This window comes from Cydia fagiglandana, chromosome 12 (genome assembly GCF_963556715.1).
Source record: "Cydia fagiglandana chromosome 12, ilCydFagi1.1, whole genome shotgun sequence".
Lineage (NCBI taxonomy): Eukaryota > Metazoa > Arthropoda > Insecta > Lepidoptera > Tortricidae > Cydia > Cydia fagiglandana.
The window spans coordinates 12,734,581-12,757,284 of record NC_085943.1 but is presented as its reverse complement, the minus strand read 5'-3'; the positions used below and the strand labels follow the sequence as shown (position 1 = coordinate 12,757,284).

The following is a 22,704-nucleotide window of genomic DNA, read 5'->3' as shown; positions in this document are numbered from 1 at the left end:
TAGTTTTTAAATTAAGATTAAAACCACCAAATGTAAAATAAAATACAAGTTCTATTAATTGTTAATGTTGTACTGCTACGCCGCTGCCGCCCTGCTACGTCGCTCGTAGCAAGCGCTACGCTCGTAGCCGTACTACGACTCACGGTAGTTATTTACGATCCACTGGCTTCTTTTTACGAGTGACTAAACTTGTATACTACAAGTTAACATAATATATAGGTTTATAAAGTATTATAAAGAGAAAATACACTGTTGATACGGTTAGTATCTTTTTAGTATCATCTCGTCCCGGCTTCAAACCTGCCTGGGCTTCCTTCGAAAGGCGAATGGTATATGTCGTAGGTACATAAAGCAGCTTCACTTCACTTTTTTAGGGTTCCGTACCCAAAGGGTAAAACGGGACCCTATTACTAAGACTTCGCTGTCCGTCCGTCCGTCCGTCCGTCCGACCGTCCGTCCGTCCGTCCGTCCGTCCGTCCGTCCGTCCGTCCGTCCGTCCGTCTGTCACCAGGCTGTATCTCACGAACCGTGATAGCTAGACAGTTGAAATTTTCACAGATGATGTATTTCTGTTGCCGCTATAACAACAAATACTAAAAACAGAATAAAATAAAGATTTAAATGGGGCTCCCATACAACAAACGTGATTTTTGCCCAAAGTTAAGCAACGTCGGGAGGGGTCAGTACTTGGATGGGTGACCGTTTTCTTTTTGTTTTTTTTTACATTATGGTACGGAACCCTTCGTGCGCGAGTCCGACTCGCACTTGCCCGGTTTTATTGGATATTTTATTACATAGAACTACAAGCTCTTTCGATCGTAGTTGGGGAAAAAAGTGTCCCAAGATTTTTATTTCCATTACGTTGCAATTTTTTACACAATTTGTACGGCTCGATTCGGAAAATGAATTAGATTTCTACTAGACTTCAACAAGTTACGATATGGATAATTTAAACATATTTGTAAGATAGATATGTCAAATTTGACGTTTCCGCGATTCTGGAGGTCCTCTTGAACGATTTCGACAAGTTATGACTTAGATATCCAAGTCACATCTAGTCGATATCTAATGTAGATCTAGTTGATCTCTAAATCGTCTCTAGATCTTGTGATTATGTCGAAATCCGAATAGGCCTAGTAGGACGCGTGACGGTAACGTATGAAAATTTAGGGACACTTTTCTTTTTTCTATTAAATCGATAGAGCTCGTGATTCTGAGTGGAAATGTAATAAATACGTATATCAAATTAAAAATAAAATTGTGTACAAATTGAAATAAAATGGCATATTTACATTTAAATGCACTAATTTGTGAATATATGAAAAAAAATTGAACATTTATTTTGAGGCAACTATTGGCCCATAAATAAATACCTTAAAACTAGCATACATATTATTACAAAATATATCGTAACACTAAAACAGTTCGCAACCCCGCAGTGTCAGGGAGCCGGCCGCGGAACCGCCGGAACTTGACACCCTTCGACCAAAACTCCTCCTTGGTGAAGGTCGCTAGAATATGTTCAGTCGGAACGCTCAGCACAAAAGAATTAAAATTCACACTATGTGTGTATGAGGCAATAGACAGTACACGTCCTATAAATAAGATAAAAACTATCAAATAAAATAAATACATACAACAATTCAATATGGAATACATTTAGGTTACAATTTTAAATAACATCGCCCACACCTTAGTCGACAATATATAAAATAAATTTCCCAACAGCGAAACTTTCACTGAACGTAATCTGAATTCGGCCGCGATCAAAGAACTCTTTTGAAGGGAGTTTTTGCCGGCAAGTTGTACCTCATTTATTGCAACTATTTGCGGCCTCGGGACACTTTGATCATTCCGAATCGTTGACTAATGCGTGGGTGTTATGGATTAAAGGTTCTCGTTGACAAGTAAGGTTTTTAGGGTTCCGTACATCAAAAGGAAAAAACTGAACCCTTATAGGGACCGTGAGCGTTGGAGGGTCTGCCATTTTGTGGCCTGAATCGGAAACATATGTGCACATGTACATTGCCAAAGCAAGTGCTACTATCTACCGTTCTCGTCGGTACGCTTCCTTGTTCATAGTAGGTTCTGCCATCTTGTGGGCTACATCGGAAGCATAATCGACACATTTACTCCTCGCGCCAAAAGTCTGACGACTCCTATGCTGCCCCCTATAGTTCATGCACGAGGCCTATAGGATCACTCGTGCGTCTGTTTGTCCGTCTGTCACAGCCTATTTTCTTCTGGTTGTAACTACTGGGCCAATTAAGTTGACATTTCGTACGCATATGTAAGTTTGTGACCCAAAGACGGACTTAATATGTAATGTAAACAAATGAAATATGCGCACTTTTGGGGGGCAAATAAGAAAATAAAAAAAAGGTTTTTCAAACTATATCGTGTTATATATCAAATGAAAGAATTTTGAGAATTTCAAATACATTTATTTTATAATTTTAATACATATTTTAGAAGAAATTTAAGAAAATTCCCAAATATTAGAAGAAATTGAAAAAAAATCACTAAATAGTTCTTTACCTATAAATAACAGGAAAACCTATAACGGCTCGGCCACGACATCGCGCGACTTGCGACGGCGGGAGCGATAACCATAGGTTGGAGCGAAAGGTCCGATCGCTGTGTCACGCTCCAACCTATGGTTATCGCTCCCGCCGTCGCAAGTCGCTCGATGTCGTAGTCGAGCCGTAAGACATTTGCAGTCAAGCGTGAGTCGGACTTAATTACTTAGTTTTTGATCAAAGCCCTACGTGGTTTTGAAAGACATTTCACTCGCGTTTCACTTAAAAAATACATTGTTAAAAATTGTGTAATGTACGGAACCTTCAAAACGCGAGCACGACTCGCACTGGGCCGGTTTTTCTTTTTACCTTAGCTAGCATTTTGTGTACCTACATTTTATCTTGGAAGATAAAAAATTCTTTCGAGTAACTTGCTCAGTTTTACAAAAACAGGATTATATTTATTTAGGTTATCTTTGAACTTACTGGTCTAATACCTACTTACATCTATTATGGAATAAAATTTAACACTTAGCAAAGCATTATTTAATATTACGCGTATGTGTTCATTGCTAACGCTAATTTAAACAATTTACACATAATGCTAGTATTTCTAACTTGAACTATATGTAAACAAATTGTTAACATTCATATTTTCATTTTCAATAAAATTATATCTCAAATATCATGAAGAATGTTATCTTAAGTAATTAATGAAAAATTCCATGGTATTTAATCGATTGTTTTTTTCAGTTCTTCTTCTACTTTGCAATAATTATTTTTGTATAATTAGTTGTTCAAAGAACTTCTACGTGACGTCATGTTTTGTCACTCGAGAAACAGCGCCGCCAATAAACCGTAACAATTAAGGGGCTCCCCCACGCCAATGACCTTCGATCTGAATCCTTTAGTTTTCTAATGTTTTTTGTAGCTTATCATATTAACAGCAATGGCTTTAAGCAATATAGTACCCCATATTTACTTTAAAGTTCATTGTCTTAGAGATATTTGGCATCAAAGTTGAACAATTTTAGGCTAAAAAACTGGTTTTCTGGCCATAACTTTTGTGTTAATTAGTTTAAAATTAAAACCTTGGACACGATTTTTGAGACTTCAAAGACGAACCCAAATATGTAGACTTCGTACGTGTAAGATCCTTCACTGCAAACTAGATACGAAATAAGTGTTTTTTTAGACAATGTTTAAATAATTCATAAAAAAATAAGTATTCATTTTTTTTTTTAATTCTTTGGACAAAACCGGAGATAAAAGATTGAAGAACCGATAACCGTTTGTCTTATAATTCTATCTGTAGTACAAAAAAAGAAGATACGATTCAAAACTTGTCAAAAATCGATAAAAACCTCGGGTAGCCCCTTAATATAGTATTAATAAAGTATTATAAATTTTTTTTTTATTATTCATGATCAATGTGACAATTGTATTTGAATATAACTACATACTAAGTTGCTTAAATCTAGGTCCTTAAATCTAAGAATTTTAAAATCTAACATGCAGTACAATATCATAATCAATACAATATCATTAAAATCAGAGAAAGCAAAATCATTTCAATCCACAAATCCCTCCTACATTCCAGCACATTTCTCTCACTAACAATTTCAATAAAACTAATAGGGAGGAACATTCGGTATGATTTCCTGCAGAAAAACTTCCACGTACAAACTCGACGTAATTTAATCGAAAACAAGGAGAGTTTCGAAAGCAATCTTCTTGTTCTCAGATATAATAATTTATCTTTGAGTATCCTCGACACTGGTTCCCAATTAAACAGAGATTAGGGGAAGGATTTTTAAATTGAAATGTCAAACGGTAATCGACTTTAGATTTTGGAATATTCAGGCCAATTCAAACGTATACTTTCTGCCGTATTCGAACTTCAAGATATTCACAAGAGACGACACGTTCTAGATCCAGTCTAGATACGTTATAGTTTAGATATCAACTAGTTCTCTTTTGCAGCGCAATTCGGGCAACCAATGTCACTTTTACGTTAGATAGAGTAAGATATCTATTAGATGTGAATTATTTATTCATACCAAAACACATCAATACATCCCCAGTCACATTACAATAAATAGGTACCTATAAACTAACTTACGTGATGTTAATTAGATCTCTAAGTCATATCCTGTAGAAATCGTTCAAGAGTATCTCCAGAATCGCGCAAATGTCAAATTTGACAGGTTAGATTTTAAATATATCGTTATCGTATCTTGGTGATGTCTTAAAGATGTCTAATAGATGTCTATTTCACAATCCGAATCGGGCCCTTTGACTTCAAAATGATACTTGTTACAATTATAGACGCAAGCAATACTCAAGAGCGAATAGGGCGAATAATCTACGCCAAACTCTGCGTAGAGGGCGTCACTAGCGCAATCACAGGGCCTACCGCGAAACAAGAAAATAGAAAGTTCGGTATCAGCCTTTCTATCACTCTAGGCTACGAATATTTTTTCCTGAGTTATCTATACGCAGGAAAAAATATTCGTGATAAACACACAAATAAATAAATACCCACACCGATGGCCTGACGACACCGTTTCATATTTAACAATTTTAACACATTGATATCAGTGAATTAACATGGGTCAAAATGATATAAAAATAATAAAATCATTTATCCATATATATACATTTTCTTGATAATTTAATACGTTTTCATTTTGAGTTTTAGTCGTGTGTCGATAGATGGCAGTAAAACTGTGACTACAAAATTTACTATGTCAGGACCCCTCTATACTATCTATTCTTTTTGCTTTTATTAATACAACTAATTAACACTGTAACCTCAACAGAGCGGCAGCGTTACATGATGATTATGGTAATCACTTGTGCAGTTGTGAGTGATAATGATAATCAAGGCGGCGATACAGAGTTCCAATAATAAAATAAATGTTGTCAACCTCCACAGAATTTGCCTATAAAATCAATATTATGCCAGTGGCATGCCGGCATAAGGCCCGTCGGGTGGTAAGCGGTTACTGTAGCCTATAGACGCCTCCATGTACCGGGTGTAGCCTGTAACCGGAGCAAATAATTAAACTGTAGTGTACTTGTTCTGTGTAGTGTATTTGTGTTTTGTACAATAAAGAGTTTATACGTACATACATACTCCACAAACTAACCAAAATTTGTATGAAAAATAGAAAATCTTTACTTCATAATTTTCAAAGTTTTTGAAGCTACGTTTTAACATTTATGTTTCAATTATTCGCTAATGTTACAGGAGCCACCCGGTATAAAATTTCAATTTTATTGTCAGCTTTGATTGTCAGTACCGTAAAATGGGGTGAGTTGGATGAAATTTGACTTTCAAACCTCGATAAAATTTTATTTTTACACGTGAAAACTGAATGGTGTATATAATAAGTGGTTCGGACGTTTGTATTTTATTTTGGGTAGTTCCATTTCATAACTTTGACGATAAAGAGGAAAACCCATCTCACCCCGTAGTGCCTCGTATTTGGAGTAAGAGGGTTTTTCATACAAAGGTGATTTTGGAAGATTGTTGGATCGATTTTTTTTTATTATGAGTATTACTTTAGCCCCATTTTAAATTGGAATACATTATTTTTGTAGCAGTAGCCTTAAAATCCCTTCTCACCCCCCTCTCAAACCTTCTCTCCCCATTCATAACCCAACTCTCCCCGCGAAACCTACTCACCCCGTTTCACGGTATACACATTTCATTGGGTTTCCATTTTCCATCCTTTTCAATCGCGGATTTAATCGGTGCAATTGCATAGACAGGTTTTGACTGGATTAAACAGAGTGGGGGGAATCGAATCCAATGAGAAATATCCAAATAAAAACAGACAATTTAAATCGAATATCAAATAAGTTTATATCAAAAACTTGCCCGATTCAGTCTGTCAGTCACCAGACTATATCTCATAAACCGTGATAGCTAGACAGTTGAAATTTTCACAAATGATGTATGCTGCCGCTATAACAACAAATACTAAAAACGGAATAAAATAAATATTCAAATGGGGCTCCCATACAACAAACGTGATTTTTTTATAGTGGTACGGAACCCTTCATTCTGTATGCAACGATCAGTGTGAGTGACCTTCAAGGTCATATTAAAATAAGGTCAAAATCGTAACAAATGTAAACGAAAATACCACAATAATTAATTAACTTACGGCTGGATCGAACTTTAAGACGTCAATTAATAGATCTAGAAACGATATGGATTAGATGTGTCAGTGTCAAAAGTGACGTTTTTGTTTGAAATTCGAGTCAGGCAGTAACTCAATCACACGCCTCTAGTAAAAGGCATAAACATGTAACAATAACGATATTAACTAGCTTCATCTTCTAACTTCCCTATAATATCAAAATTAGGTTTGGCTCTCATTTTTGACGTTAACAAGATCCCTCAAATCGACGTCGGTAACACAGACCATACATTGAAATAGACTTTGAAAATGCTTATACGCAGCTGTCATCCCAAGTGTTTTAGCTAATAAATGTTATTGTTACTACCTACAGTTAAAAAGTCTCATTGCACTATATGTATAATAAATTATACAAATTCAAACGATTTTGGGCATGAACTATATCGTCACCCTAGCGAGCATCGGATACATACTGTATCGGACAATTTTTAGGGTTCCGTACCCAAAGGGTAAAACGGGACCCTATTACTAAGACTTCGCTGTCCGTCCGTCCGTCCGTCCGTCCGTCCGTCTGTCACCAGGCTGTATCTCACGAACCGTGATAGCTAGACAGTTGAAATTTTCACAGATGATGTATTTCTGTTGCCGCTATAACAACAAATACTAAAAACAGAATAAAAGAAAGATTTAAATGGGGCTCCCATACAACAAACGTGATTTTTGACCAAAGTTAAGCAACGTCAGGAGTGGTCAGTACTTGGATGGGTGACCGTTTTTTTTTTGCTTTTTTTTTGTTTTTTTTTTGCATTATGGTACGGAACCCTTCGTGCGCGAGTCCGACTCGCACTTGCCCGGTTTTTTATATATCACGTCGGTGGCTAAAATAAAGGTAATGGTATATAAGGAAGGGTGGGACGGTAAGCGATCACAGGGCCAGAGGCCAATGCATGCCTGCACTATCAAATAAACTACACAACATGGAAGGAATACATGAATGCGGTAGTGAATTAATTAATGAGTATTGGTTCTTTAAGTAAAAAAATAATTTCTCATTATTGTTTCCAGAATTTTCGGAAATATTGAGAATATTCTGCATCTTGCACATTGCTTAATACATCTATTCAATCCATGGTCTGTGGCAAGTAGGGAAGTGCGGTGTTTATAATATTATGCCGTCTACGTCATTAAGGGATTAGCTGAAACTTCTTTAGGGAGCTTTACTCCCTAGAGTTGGAGGCATCGCTGACCCAATTTAGGTGTATTTACGCAAATAATTGGGTTGCGGAGTTTTTGGTGCCTTCTCACTAGAATATAAACACAAGTTCTTTTTATTGAACACCTCAATTAATTAAAAAATAATGAACTTTTTTTAGGATACAGCAAATTAAATAAGTTCTAGCGTGTGCCTTTATGTGCCGTAAGTACCTACAAGGTGTAGGAAAAATAGTAGGTATTCGTTTAAGGGCATATTCGGTGTTCTCGGTGTGTTCTGATTTCTGAAAAAAATATTCTATGGGGCAGGTCGTCAAAGTCGACCAACCCTCCATACGATACTGAATATTCCCTTAAACGAGTCTCCACAATTTTTTCAAAATCTTGTATAGATAACTATAAGCAAAAGGAATTCATCAGGTGCCAAAAAATAAAGGTATTGGATACACAATTATGGATACACTGCAAAAGTTGAAGTAAAAACTACGCAGTACAACAGTACCTCTACAAGACAAGCAGTTTTATCAAAAATCTATCTCTTCCATACGATCATTAACTCCAAAAAAGTGCATCTAAACACTTCAGCTTTGCATCTTACATCGACACGTTTTATGTAATAACTTCCTCTGTAGCAACAATCTTTATCACAGCTCTGAGACAGTTTTCCATTAGTTTCCGAGCGTAAAATGCAATATTATTACCAGAATCCAATAGAAAGGAGGTCTATTCGGAGTTTGAAATCTTAGTTTATATTTTTATTGATATTATTATGATCTTAACACGTCGCAGTGCATCTCGCGCGCACCCAAGATAAACACTAATTAAATTTCATTTTAAACTTCAAGTAGAAACAAATCATATAAGTCGCTTTCTTAAAAACTAGTGCCTACAAACAATAATAATGAGCAAATAACAAATACACGAGGCGTCATTACCAATATGGCGCTCGTATGCAAGTCTTATTGGATTTTCAACTAGGTAACTATTGTTGAGTTAGATCGATAAATGTCATATAAATAACAAATTCAGCTACGATTTAAAACATCGAAATTCCCCATGTCCAACACACAGCGCAGCAATGCAGAAAGCACACTCGAGCAAAAATAAAAATAAAAAACGTCGTATTAATTTAAAAGCAAATCAGATTCATACCCGAGAGGCTGAGCCGCATCTGGCCAGTTAAAAGTTGGTAGTAAACTGGGATGAATACACCGCGAAAGTTTGTGGCTGTGGGCCAGGCATGGGAGGTAGCGGATAGAACTGCAGAAACATTCAGGCCAATTCGAAAGTGCACTGACATAAATCCGATATAAGAATGTTATTGGAAGTATGAAAGGTAGGCAAACACATGGTGGTATTGGTGGTCTTATGCGAAATAATGCATTTTTTGTCAAACACTTCAATTTTGATATACCAACTTTTATCACTGATTGTATTTTTCCTTCAACAGGCAAATTCTCAAAGCTCATCGAGACCTTTCTAATAAACCCATACACAATACGTTGCGTTGTTTTATCACAGAGTTCCTATGGACTACCTTCCAGCCCCATCGTCAGATTAGCTCCATGTCAGAATAATATTGCATTGTCATCTAATTTACATGTGTACAATACAATACAAAGCCTCTTTATTGCACAACCTCACTAAAACATTTACAGAGACATTGTACATAATGTATGTAGGTACTTTACGTATGCAAAATTTCAGCATCATCGGAAAAGGAAGTGGGTCAAATATAACTTTCAAGATTTGACCTGCATATATGCTTTTTTTATTTATTTGTCACGTTTAGGATCTTAATTACCTTTTAGAAGAGAGAAATGAGTAATCTCGATTCGTGCAAAAGAATATTTAATTTAACTAAAAAAAACTAAATGGCCAAGTGGGTCGTAAGTTTGGTTTTATAAATCCACACAATATCCCTTTACTCTGCGGTTAGGTACTCTCGCCTGGGTGTGCGCGGGCGCTGAACTGTGGCCGACTGTACTCAGGGCCGCCCGGTGCTTGAGACGGGGTGGTCTTCCGACTGACGAGAGAAGTGTAGCGTAGTGTAGGTGTGGCTGCGGCGAGTGTACTACCCAACATAGTAGTAGGCTGCGGTGGATCCTCCACCACAAAATTCAGCCCGAACTTTGGACCCTGGAACGCGTCATCCAAACGCATGAGATTACAGTCCGGCTACGTAATTTGTGAGCATCCCCGGCGAGCGGCAGGAAAAGAAAGCACCTAAAATGTAGCAGTGATGCCGTGGATGTTCACAATCAGAGTCGGAGATTACAATTTGTAAAGATGATGCAATAATTTACTATTTCAAAATGAGGGTGGAAATAATTTCTGATGCAATATCGTTACAGCAGCATGATCGAGCAAAATCATTATACACTTAGTATTTAATTGTGAAATGGTTTGATGAAGTAAAGTAAAAGCACTAAAATTATCTTAATATCTAATTAGCATGGAAAATCTACATTTGCGTTAATAAATTTACCACTTACCCAATTTGGGGTTTACTTTCACTCGCGATAGTACAAGTTAACGTATTACGACGTTAAGGAAAAACATTTCGAGGAACGTAAGGGACGACAACATATTAAGTTATATCGGTTACATTTTTATAAATTGATGTACGTATCAGAGACCGATGATTAGTGTGACGTGCGTTCTATTTCGAATGAGGATCGGGAATGGTGGACGGGCGATCCGCTAATGCAACTGACCATACGACAAACAAAAGAACTTGTTTCCGTGAGCTCTAAAATGTTGCATTCACAAATCTATCGGAGCGCTAAGACGGCGCTGACGAATACTTGTTGCATTTTTTATGTTTTAATATAGTTTTAATTGTAAATATTAGCTCGTAAAATTAGTTTTAAGTGGTATTTTTATCTATATTTGTATTTTATTTTAATAATAATAGTTCGTGTAACGCATAACGTTACATATTGCAAGATAAATAAAAAAAAGCTTGTAAAAATGTTTTCTTGAGTTAAAGAACATTTTTTTACTGGTATCTAAAAATCTCAACTACTTTAAACTTTTTAACGAGTCAAATATATGCGACTTTAACTCTTGTTCCTTGCACCAAACTTAAATATACAAGTCGCAGACTTTCTACTTTGCGCCGGAGCCATCACTTGGCGTTGTTAGCGCGAATACGAAAATGTTATGTTATTAGGTATACTTATTTAGATACAGGTTAGACGACGCGGGGTTTCATACTAAAGTTTATGGTCTTTTATGTCTAAAAATAATAAGGAAAAAGCCACTTTAATTACCATAATTTGAATAAAAATGGTAATAATAAAAAATAATCCAGCCCATATACGTCCCACTGCCGGGCACAGGCCTTCTTTCATACGCGAAAGATTTGGAGTCCCCACCCTAGCCCAAATGAGGGTTGAAAAATTCACCTACTTTTGAATTTCTTCGCAGATGTATGCGGGTTTCCTCACTATATTTTCCTTCACCGAAAAGATATACAAAAAATACAAATAAAAATATGTACAAAGAGGATATCTCGTATTATCTAACCTAGTTGCATCACAACAAATATTATATTTGTTTTTCTAGCGCCATAATCCAATCAAACAAAAAGACAATGCCAAAGAAATAGTGACACAAGTATAATACGTTCGGATCAGTAATGAGTATAAGAGTATATTGGGTTAAGAGCAAAAGGCAGACGAGGCGATGTCGTAAATCAAATAAGAGATCGAGCCACTCCGCTGGCGGTCCCTTGCGGACTTGCCTCTATTGCGAGCCAAGGGGCATTAGACCTTGCGGAGATGATTTGTCACACGAACCCTCCCAAAAAAGCCGCTCCCATACATTGATTTCGCAAAGTGCCTTGGTGAATACTAGTTTTCACTAATTATTGGATATAATCTTTAGTGAAGTCAAAATTTTAGTTTTGAATAGTATTTTTCATTCGCATTTTTTTAGTTAAAACTAGTTTTCACGGTAGTTATTTTGCCGCTTCTCCTCGTACCGTAAAAGTCAAAAGATATGTGTGACGACGGACGAAGCGAGCGTCAGAATCGACTTAACGACAGAAGCGTTAGAAATAAAGTTTTGAACCATTAGTTAAAACTAGTTTTTACCAAGGCACTGTACAAAAAAACTGGGCAAGTGCGAGTCGGACTCGCGCACGAAGGGTTCCGTACCACAATGCAAAAAAAAAAACAAAAAAAAGCAAAAAAAAAAACGGTCACCCATCCAAGTACTGACCACTCCCGACGTTGCTTAACTTTGGTCAAAAATCACGTTTGTTGTATGGGAGCCCCATTTAAATCTTTATTTTATTCTGTTTTTAGTATTTGTTGTTATAGCGGCAATAGAAATTCATCATCTGTGAAAATTTCAACTATCACGGTTCGTGAGATACAGCCTGGTGACAGACGGACGGACGGACGGACGGACGGACAGCGAAGTCTTAGTAATAGGGTCCCGTTTTACCCTTTGGGTGCGGAACCCTAAAAACTAGTTTAGACTAAACAAAATCCTCAAAACTGTAAAATTACGCACTTGAACCACACAAAAAAGACTTGTTTGATACTTATATACTTAGGTACTTCGTACCTACTACAGACCACAGTTTAGAAACGTATTCTCTGACATCACAATAAAACAACGATCTTACCCATTCCTTCATCTTCACTACCCCGTGTTTCGCTCCGCTACAAACCACTACAGACATCTTTAGCTATTTTACGTTCACTTGGGACAAGTTTTGAAGACCCAGTTAATGGAAATCCTATAGGTGGAGATACTTGTCTGTCTGTGTTATACTTAGAAACGGCAGTGGACGAGTGTCTTTGAAAAGTTTTGTTGTCCTTCAGCTAGTTTTCACGCGACTGAAGTTTATAGATAATAATTATTATGTATGTGTCTGACCAAGGGGCTTTAATTCCAGGGCTTGATTTTACTCGCTAAACTGAGCTACTTTTACTATGGGACCAACCCTAAAATCAGGGAATTTTTTTTGGCTTTTCCATAGAAAACGTCGACATCCCAAAATGTATGAAAAAGTAAAAAAAAATTTCGGGATTTCGGGGTTGATGCTATAATAAAAGTACCTCAGTTTAGCGAGTAGAATCGAGCCCTGGATTTAAAGCCCGATGGTCAGTAACACCACAGGGCATTATTAGCAGTATTATATGGCTCACACGCGTCCTATGGCCAGATTCGAATTTTAAGATATGTCAAATATTACGTCTAGATACGATATATGGATTAGATAATTAATTGTCAAAAGTGACATTTCATTAAACATTAGAGTCATTATCATTAATCATTATCGTAGCAAATTCACAATGTGTTTAAGTGACATAGACCTTACTGACGCTTAAGTCCTTTATTCCAATTTCCGCCATTTTGAACTTTACCAAAAAACAAAATAACAGAAAAAATATATCTATCTACAGAACATGCTCACAAAATTTCACGAAAATCGGTTGACAAATGCGACCTGCAGAGAAGAACATCTGGAAATACGAAAGCTTGGGCAAAAACCCAAGCTGAAACGAAGACCCCCGCTAACGCTCGGTCAACTATAGTTTTAATCCAATACCTAGGCCAACAAGCTCTTTCGAATGGATGAAAAGCTAACAATCGTAATACATCCTTTTTTCTTATAAATATTCAACGAACACTCAACTCGTGTCATCTTTTTAGTGAAACTAAATTTTTAGTACCTAACCACTATCCACTATGTCCACAGTTCCGTATCGTCTCAAGAAAATGTACTATGTCATTATTACTGAATACCTATCTGCGCTATCTGCCCTGTTATATAAAAAAAAACTGGTCAAGTGCGAGTTCGGACTCGCGTTTCAAGGGTTCCGTACATCACACAATTTTCAACAATTTTTTTTGTACATGTAACGTTACGTGAGTGAAACGTCTTGAAAAACCCGATTGGGTCAATTACAAACCAGATGTAACATGAAGTTTTCTGGCGTGGTGGCTTATAGGTATCTCTGCAACTATGCAAAGTAGCTTACATAGGAAGATTAAATGCCGAACAGTAGTACAAGTGTCCAAATACGAAGACTGAAGACCGAGCTCCGCCTCTCTATTAAGCTCGGAGCGTCCGACGGGTCGCGCTTCCCACAACTTCCGCAAGTGTTTTAAAAGCGAAGGCCGAAGAGAGATATTACCTACAGGATGGCCAAAAAATAAGTGCATTCCCGTAGCCGGGGAGGTTTTCAGATTATACTGAGCTTTACAACTTTTACTATGGGACCAACCCCAAAATCGCGAAAAAAAAATGTATCCTTCCATAGAAAACGAACCACCCAAAATGTATGAAACAGCCAAATTTTTCCTCGCAATTTCGGGGTTGCACGTTGGCAACGGGAATACACTTAGTTATTTTTTTGGCCACCCTGTATAGTGCTTTTTAAAACACGTAACAATAGTAACCTAATCAATCAGTACTACACTTGTACCAATGCGGCTGTGTGCCAGATACAGCCTATAGTCACACCAATAAAAGTCTGCAGCGGATTTGATAGCCCACGCAGTGTAAGTGTTGTTAATACGTCATAATTTCATAGAAGTTTGACGTTTAATATGACACTTGCACTGCGTGGGCTATCAAAATCGCTGCAGACTTGTTACGGTTTAACTATAGTCGCATTTTTTGTCGTCATTCCGACTCATGCTTGAAGCTAAAGGCAGGCCTCTTCGGGATGCTTCGGGCCTTCGGCCTTATGCGGATATCGGCCTAGGGCCTTCGCAATAGCTGTCTACATCACGTTTCACTTAAACCATTGCAGCTGTGTCCCTAAAAAACCTAAACCGCATTTTTGTTCTTAAATCCGACTCACGCTTGACTGTAGATTTCTAATAGGTTTTCCTGTCATCTTTAGGTAAAGGACTATTTTGTGTATTTTTTTCAGAATTTTAGACCCTGTAGTTTCGGAGATAGAGGGGGGGGAATGGTCATTTTTTTTCTATTTTCTTGAATAACTTCTAAACTATTTATCGAAAATCTATAAAAAATATATATTTGAGATTCTCACAATGAGCTCTTTCGTTTGATATGTAACACGATATAGTTTGCAAAACTTTGTTTTTAAATTTTATCTTTTACCCCCCAAAAGTAGCCCTTACGTTTACAATTCATTAGATGACGTTACATATTCGTCTTTGGGTCACAGACTTACATATGTGTACCGAATTTCAACTTAATTGGTCCAGTAGTTTCGGAGCAAATTGGCTGTGACAGACGGACGGACAGACAGACGCACGAGTGATCCTATAAGGGTTCCGTTTTTTCCTTTTGAGGTACGGAACCCTAAAAATGACATCTGCACCTGCAATGTTGCGGTGTCGTTCTTGCCTTATATTCTTAATAAGGTGAATGACGACTTAACATACAATCCTTATCTTTATGCATAATTTCAAAGGCAAATATAAATTATGAAGTTTCTAATCTGTAAACACAAACCCTCTTCTGAAAGTGTAGGCCCCCATGTAAGACCATGGATTACTGCCAACACCGGTAACCGGTAAAGTTACAAGCCCATGCTGTTGACCCCGCCTTACACTCATTTGCCACCATTGTGTAAAAAGTGGCCCAGTTTAAACATCCTGTGGATAATTTATCCCCAGCCGCCGTTCGTTCTAAAACCATCTGTACGTCTGCCGCTATCTGTGATCTTGATAAATGCGCCCCTTTTTCACGCTGGCTTCACAGATTTTTATTGAAACGGGATTCCCTGTATGTATTTACGTTATTTTAGGGTTCCGGTTCGGTATTTGAACTAAAGAAATGTCAGGATTGAGATGGAAAAATTGTATGAGGCATTTTAGGTGTCTTGAAAAAGCTTCCGAAGGTTGACCCTAATTTCTGATTCGTGTGTTGCTTTAAGGATTCACGTTAGATCGGGCCGTGTCCGTGCCGGGGCTTCCGGAGCTTACTTTTCTATGACACGACAGGCGATCATATGACGCTTTTCGTAGAAAACGGTGCCCCGGAAACTCCAGCCCAGACGTGGTCCAGTCTAACGTGAATCATCCTTTTATGTCCCATGTAGACATTTTTCACTTACAAAAAACACGATCGATTGAGACTAACAACAAAGACAAGACTGAACTACAAATTGAGTAAGTATAGTGCTTTAGTATACCTCCCTATGTGTGTCACCGCTTGTACAATGGGCTATGCTCTGAAGAATTGTTTGATAATATGATGCCAAAGGCCGCTTTCTATAACCGCAACGCTCGCCGTCGGCAAAGTGTTCATTTTACACAAGTATTCCACAAGTCGTTATATGAAACAGTGTATTATATTATATGCTTCATTAATAAAATTCGAATTGTAAATTTTGTGCACAACTGGTCTCATATTCTAAAGCCACGTAAATCTCAACCTATTTTTACTCCTAACTCACCAAAACTCCTTAATCCGTCTATGAATATGTATCGGCTTCTAATGCTCGTTATTTGGCTGTTTAGCATAAAATTTGAATGTAACGCATGGGCTCACACCGGTGACTTCGAGTTGAGTACGAATAAGGACAATTTCTAATTCCGATTGCTTACCGATTAGGCTGCATATCCACTGAGGCGGACGTGAGCGGAGATGAGAGGAGACGTGTGGGAAACCAATGCTATTGGTTGTCTTCTCCACTCCGCTGGATGCTATTGGTTGATCTCTGCTCATGCTCAAGTCCGCCTGCTTGGAACAGAACTTGTATTAAAAATGCTCGCAGAGAACGCTTCTAGCGTCAAGGCAAGCGTAAAGCGACGTTCGGATATCAACTGCGGCTGCAATACTGTTGCGGCATCGTTATTGCCACCTGTCTACATAGTATTTATAAGGGTTGAGAGATTGCAGTTAAAATTCGTCAAATTTCTCTGTTACAAAATGCGAGTTAATTATAGTTCTACCAACTACCTCAAGCTGTGTAAGAAACATCATTTGATCCCACTTGTTAAGCGCCGTGAAATTGCAGATATAGTTTACTTAGTAAATATTATAAAAGGTAATGTAGATTGTCCAAATTTGCTTAATAAGATCTATTTTAATGTTCCGTCAAGGAGGCTTAGGCATTTTCGTCCCATTAGTAATAACCAAGCTGCTGCTACTAGGTATAGGAAAAACAGCTTCATATGCAGGGCAGGCATGAGTTTAAATAAAGTTCTTACAAATTGTGATATTGACATATATAGTGATAGCATACCAGTAATAAAAAATAAATTAATTAGATACTTCATGGGTGACAATAATTCTGGCGCAGGTCAGGGCTCGGTACATTATTAAATGTGTACTATCCGTAAAAGGTTTTCATCTCTTTATTTATTTTTGTAAACATAGATACATCTGTTCTTGTGCTTTGTGAACTTGTATGTGTAACTAAGTTGGGCAAAAACTTTCTATAATTTATTATATTTCTATAAGTGAGAACCTATAATTGGCTCTGTGATTCTATTGTAATTTCTGTATATATATAGCGCTGTTGGTTTTCCATGTACTAAAAAAAAAAAAAAATAAAAAAAAAAAAATAATAGTAACGCTGCAGGCAGCATCCTAATGTACCAAGAGCCGCAAAAGTGCATGGCGACTTTATGAATAAATTCAATTATAATAATTTTTCCAAGCAATATCGAAGGTCACTGTAGATAACATCCTAAAAGTATCAGTTCATCTACTACAGGTCATGTAAACTGGTTTAACGATTAATGACTCGCTCCGCAATAATAACTGCACACCGTACCAGGGCCTTATTATAAGTTCGCCGAAGTTACAACTTAATTGTCAGATTTAACGAACGCTTATTCAACAAGTTTTCTGCGAAAACAGGTGACGACGGATTTAGTTTGTAAGTTGACGGGTTTAGGTTGTAGTGTGTTGTGTTTTCGACAGTTTATAGGAAAAAATATGAAACAGCATACTGTCAGGCGAATTTTAAGGGTTGATTTTGTTTAAAATTATGTAACGAAAGAAGAATATATATATATTTTTAAAGGCATGTACGGCTAGCACCAAAATAGCGGGTGAAACAACGTGCTAAAAGTGTTTGTCACAGTCTGTTTTTCATATACCTACTTACTACCTTACCTCCTTAACCTACCTTATACCTACTTTATACCTTAAGGTAATTTAACGGTTTTACGGTTCTAATCTTACGGCGACCGGTGCTGCTCATGCACTGTTAGAGCTTGGAAATGGAGACCTATGTAGGGGAGACCGAGGTGAGTTGTGACAGAGGAGAGTTGTGACATTATCGATTTTTTGGAATATAATAACTGTTAGCGAGCTCGCAACAGTGTGCGTTTGTTAGCTCGTAACTTGAACTAACCTAACAAACGCGCGCTATTGCGACCTAGTTTTTAGTTAATAGATTCCAAAAGATCGACCATGTCACAACTTTACTCTCCTCTGTCAAAACTCACCTCGTTCTCCCCTACAAGTAGGCTCTCCAAAACATGTCGCGCGAGTTTTAATATATGTGACTTAAAACCAAGCTTAATGTTCACGTAATGGAATCTTAATGCTGAAATTACTATTTTAATATAGCAAAGCAAAGAACAGATTGCAATTATAATACAAGAACTAGGTTGCCAAGTAAATTGTGACGTTCCAGAATGAAAACTTATTAAAGTTTTAAGTAAAACTCGTGTAGTTGTTGGCGCCAAGACATGCCTTGTTCTCAGACGTGGTATTCAAATTGTAAAAATCTGTTTTTGATGTGATATTGTGGAAGCAAACGAGCAGTAGTTATCAGTAATCGTCTGATGGTAATCAATAGGGAAAATTCCTCTACTTATAATAAATTATTTCTCATCGTGCACGAAATAGAGCATTTCTAAACACAATTTTTTATTTAATAAATCAGATAGAAATATAAAAAGTTGGTGAGTTGACCGTGACGGCAATATACTCGCTTTGTAATAAAATCCAAATAAGCAAATCGGGTTCATATTGGGTTGCATAATCATTGATTGTCCTAATGTAATATTACGCATAAAACTCATTTCGCATAATTGTTATTGTGCTGGAAATATTAACATTTCTGAAAAATTATAACACAAACCTAACCTAACCTACCCTATTCTATACAACCTATGCAAAATATTTTAGAAAATACTTTCTGTTTCAGCTGGAGAAAAAATATGCGAAAAGAGTTTTATGCGTAACATTACATTATGACAATCAATTATTATGCGACGAGATAGGATCCCAAGCAAAGTTTTGACAGTTCTAAAACAGAAGCTGATTTGACTAGTAGGAAAGTAGCTTATTAAAGTTGCCCATTGACACCTGCAACACCAGAGGGATTTCAAGTTCGTTTCCGGCCTTTAAGATAGGAGTAGACTCTTTTCATAAGAGGTCGTATACGTCTGGAAATACCACGGCCACCGACAAAACATCCTCCAGACTTAGCATAGTCGCGCTACCCCCTCTGCCACGCATACGGTAATTTTACTCGATGTTCGAGTCGAAAGTGTCTTTGTGTGACGTCCGTGTCTTTGAATGGACCAATCGGCACGGGACTTCGCTCACCTCGTCCCACGCACCCCCGCATTTTTGGCATCATCGGTTGCATGAAATAATTGCTCTAAACTCGGTCTAGAGGATTCCTAGTCTATGACCACGGGCGACAATTCATTCCACAGTTTGGCTGTGCGAGGGAGGGTGGAACGCACAGTTGGGGACTGCCAACTATCTATGGAATATTACTCAGAGTGCACTGAAGATGGCAGGACCTGAGCCAATCCTACCTCTGCCATATGCCTGGCTCCGGAACATGCTGCGACACAACACTAAGGTAAAACACCAGCAATATTGGGCTAACCTAGGCACTTGCAGGCAGGCGAAGGAAGCCCTCCCGTCACTCAACCCCAAACTGTCGCGGAGGCTGCGACAGCTGAAGCGACCACAGCTCCGGCTTATAGCTGGGGCCATGACTGGCCACGCCTCATTTAACAAACACCTATTAACCCTACGTGTTACAGATAGCCCCCTCTGCAGAGCATGCATGAAGGCAGAGGAGACAGCCGCCCACGTCATTCTCGAATGTCCAGGGGTGGCAGAATACCGGGCACAACACCTCGGCTCACCGGGGTCTCTCCCAGAAGTCGGCGGCAACGTCAAGGGTCTGCTAGGCTTCTTGGTAGAGTTGGGTTGGCAAGAATAGGGCCGCCAACCCACCACGCAAAATAGGCGCATTAATATTACGTCGAGTTGCGGAAACCTAGCCCGCGAGAACCTATAACCTACTCAGAGTGCACGACGCGCAAACTAATGTATCTAGGCGTAGGTAGATTTGAGCCAGATCTGATGCACTACAATACAGTTAATATCAAATCAATGTGAGATTATTTTAGGTTGAATGCTTTATATAGATGAAGTACTTATCGATCAAAGTTTATCGTAAACATCAAAATTGACGAAAGAACTAAACTTTTCCAATATAATTTTATTATAGCTTATCTTAACCGCTTTTGGGAGTTTAAAGGTGCCGTTCAGATTCAGACTACACCCGCATTATGATATTTTTTTATAAAATATAATACCTGAAACAAAAATAAATGTCTGTTGTCAGTGTGTTACTAATTCTGGATATCAGTATTCAGTTTTGATCGAACCAGGGCCTATGTAAATTAAACAGTGGCTGAGGCCAATTTTGAACTTACATTTTCGAATCAGAATGCAATTTTGTTATCATTAGCGCATACATTTCGCTCGTACTTGTCTTTACATATATTGGCGCGAGCGAGACGCACGGGCGAATGATAACAGAAACATATCATTTTACCATCAGAAACGTTCGAATTGGCCTTCTTGGCACTGAGCCAGTGTAGTACCGGTTACAGCGCCGACGTGAAGATAGACCGACGAGGTGAGGTTTGGCCAAAAAATGCCGAAAGTGATCACATTGCCAAGAATACGATCGATGAGATAGTTATGTAGGTATAAGCCTTGGAGGCTTTTGCAGAGCATGTTACACCGATTTATTGAATAAACGCGAGGAAAAATATTAGGTAACCTTTACACAGATCGATCTAGTCCTACAGGAAGCTGAATAAAGCTTGTGATAAAAAAAACATTTGATAAGACGAATGTGGACGATTGCGCCTGAACGCCTTTCAGTACAAGCTTTTATACCTAACTATCAAAACATCTGAATAATTGAACCGAAGGGGCACAGCATGTTAATGAATTGTTTTCTATTATGTCTATAATAATATTTACAGAGGAAAATGGGGACTTCGTCTGTGCGGAGAAGCGGTCGTCCACTATTCTCTTATGTTAACGTTTTAGTGTTTGACTGCCAATAGTTAGTTCCAATAGTAGTAGTAATAGTAGTTCAGCTCGTGTTTATCACTTCCATTGCTTCAATAAGACGGTAGCAACTAATCTGTTAGATGTGTTCAGATTATCATTTTTAACGAGTTTCTTACTCGTTACTCTTAAAGCGATCGCAAGAAATGTTAACGCGAAAAATAAGCCGACAGAACGATTTTTCTCAACCTCTTTTCTCGGAACATGAAAGAGATGAATTAGCCCCCAAACTTCCCTTGAAAGATTATCTCAAACTCCAAAGTTGTATCGCCGCATTAAAAAGTAGGTACTGTGAAACATTTTTTGATGTTTGCAACTTGACATCAATCTTGTTGTTGCTCTGAAAGAGTGATCTGCTGTCAGCTTAGATATTTCAATCTGTTGTAGGCTAAATTGATGAGTTGGAGTGACTCGAGCGCGGATTTGTGGAAAAAAAAACTTGGTAACAGCCAGTTAAGAGTTTCGTTGCGCATGTTAACGAAAATGTATAGATAAATATTCTGAGGGTCGTGAAGTTGGAACCTCGATACAATGCGAACTTTAATTCGTTTGTGCTGAGCGTTCCGACTGAACATCTAGCGACCTTCGCCAAGGAGGAATTTTGGCCGAAGGGTGTCAAGTTTCGGCGGTTCAATAAATAATAGGTATAAACTTAAAGGCAATCCGCCGCCCGTAGGGTACTCCTAGCGAGGACCGATTGACCCAAACACTAATATGAAGAAAAAAATACATACTTATATTCATAGAAAACAACCATAACTCAGGAACAAATATCTGTGTTCTTCCCACAAATAAATGCCCCGAACCCAGGACCATCGACTTCGCAGGCAGGGTCACTACCCACTAGGCCAGATCGGTCGTCAAAAATGCCAGAACACGTCAATTTGTCAAATAAAACTCTTACAATCTAAAACATTAATTTCAGAATTCAGGTTACTGCCGAAATAGCCTCTCAGAAAGAATTAAGGCTGTTTTAGTCAAGTATATTCGTGCTGGTTTATATGACAGCGCCGGCCGCGACGGCCGAGCTCTGTGTCGGTCTATACCGGCTGCCATACTATTAAATTTATATTCCGTCAACTAGGGTAAATAGGGCTGGCTGGGGTGACTAAGGAAAAAACTTAAAATATGATTTACTTGACAATCTCTGAATAATTACCCACACAAAATTGTATCATACAAAATCTACTCTTATTTTCAATCAACAAAGTTGTATCATACAAAATCTACTCTTATTTTCAATTAAATCTCTTACAATCTAAAACATTAATTTCAGAATTCAGGTTACTGCCGAAATAGCCTCTCAGAAAGAATTAAGGCTGTTTTAGTCAAGTATATTCGTGCTGGTTTATATGACAGCGCCGGCCGCGACGGCCGAGCTCTGTGTCGGTCTATACCGGCTGCCATACTATTAAATTTATATTCCGTCAACTAGGGTAAATAGGGATGGCTGGGGTGACTAAGGAAAAAACTTAAAATATGATTTACTTGACAATCTCTGAATAATTACCCACACAAATTGTAT

General features: G+C 37.9%; 1 long non-coding RNA gene across 1 annotated transcript in view; it reads left to right on the top strand.

Annotated features, from left to right (window-relative positions):
* The first annotated feature begins 3,405 nt into the window (after positions 1-3,405).
* Positions 3,406-22,704, top strand: part of LOC134669672 (uncharacterized) — a 335,382-nt gene continuing 316,083 nt past the window's right edge. Inside the window, exon 1 of the long non-coding RNA XR_010098932.1 lies at positions 3,406-3,507. This is a non-coding gene — a long non-coding RNA (uncharacterized LOC134669672). The remainder of the gene's footprint in view (positions 3,508-22,704) is intronic.